Source organism: Anneissia japonica, unplaced genomic scaffold (genome assembly GCF_011630105.1).
Source record: "Anneissia japonica isolate Jap-2015-1 unplaced genomic scaffold, ASM1163010v1 scaffold232_len381862_cov165, whole genome shotgun sequence".
Classification (NCBI taxonomy): Eukaryota; Metazoa; Echinodermata; class Crinoidea; order Comatulida; family Comatulidae; genus Anneissia; species Anneissia japonica.
The window spans coordinates 31,671-33,145 of record NW_022702252.1 but is presented as its reverse complement, the minus strand read 5'-3'; positions in this window follow the sequence as shown (position 1 = coordinate 33,145).

The following is a 1,475-nucleotide window of genomic DNA, read 5'->3' as shown; positions in this document are numbered from 1 at the left end:
ATATATAATTATTCTTTCTTTAGGCACACAACACATGTGCCAAGGATTGCCAATAGCGAATATATATCACTGTCCTACTTGTAGGTGACAATCTCTTACACAAGACAAACATACACACACGATGCTTTACACAAACTAAATCTCAATATGAGATTTAGGGAGTTTGGTTGTTTATGTCGTGAGAAAAAATCCTGCAACTGGCAGGAATTGAACACAGGACCCTGGGATTGGAAGGCAAGCATCTTAACCACCAAGCTATTCAACTCCACTCCATATATATATAATCGTGTCTAGTGTAAATGTGGCTTGAAAAGAAGAACTAGCTCAAATTGTAGAGAACTCGCTTAGCATGTGAGAGGTAGGCCGGCGGCGAGATCAATGCCCGTGTTCTCCACATTATCTATTTCCAGGTGTCTATTAAGAAAGTATAATACATACTCCAAGTATTGAAATACACGCCATCGTGTTGGGATTCAATATTTCGACATTAATTATGTCATTATCAGGAATGAAAAATTATCCATATTAGCAAGCTTATATGCACTAGTACCAAAAGTGTTTAACCAATCAAAACATTACCTCTAGTAGGTGACATAGCAGTAATTTAAACAAGAGATCAAAGCACTCTTACTCTAATGATCAAAGATACCTACAAAAACAAAGAAAGCTCTTTTGAAGCTCTGAGCCCATTGTTAAGCAAAGGGTGTAGTCTACGTATAGCGAACGCTTCTTAACATGTGAGAGGTACCGGGATCAATGCCCGGGTTCTCCATAATTTCTCCAGGCGTCTCTAGCTTTGGTCAAAAATTCAGGACAATGGCGTATCTAGAGGTCTTGAAATGCCCGGGTTCTCCATAATATTTATTTCCAGGCGTCTCTTATTATTTCTCCCCTAGGCCCCTCTCATTTGTTTGTTTGGTTGATATTGTTTGTACATGTATCTACAATGCTGCTGTTTATGACCTTGTTGTCCGCAGTTGCTGCATGTAACTCTTCGCTGATCTGTTGGTCTGTAGCTGCTTGCGTTATGTGCGGAGGAGTAATGCTGCCGCCGTGCTTGTTGGTACTATTTCCGATGTAATCCATCGAAGGCTGCTTTGTACGGGGCGCCGTTTGGGACATTGCTATTTATGTCTTTAAATAGGCATTCTGTTGCTACAGAAATAATTATGTACCACAGAATTATTACTTTCAAAATATTCTGTGGTACATAATTATTTCTGTTATTACAGAAATAATTATGTACCACAGAATTATTACTTACAGACTATTCTGTGTACATAATTATTTCTGTAACAACAGAAATAAATATGTACCACAGAATTATTACTTACAGACTATTCTGTGTACATAATTATTTCTGTAATAACAGAAATAATTATGTACCACACAATTATTACTTTCAAACTATTCTGTGTACATAATTATTTCTGTAATAACAGAAATAATTAAGTACCACACAATTATTACTTTCA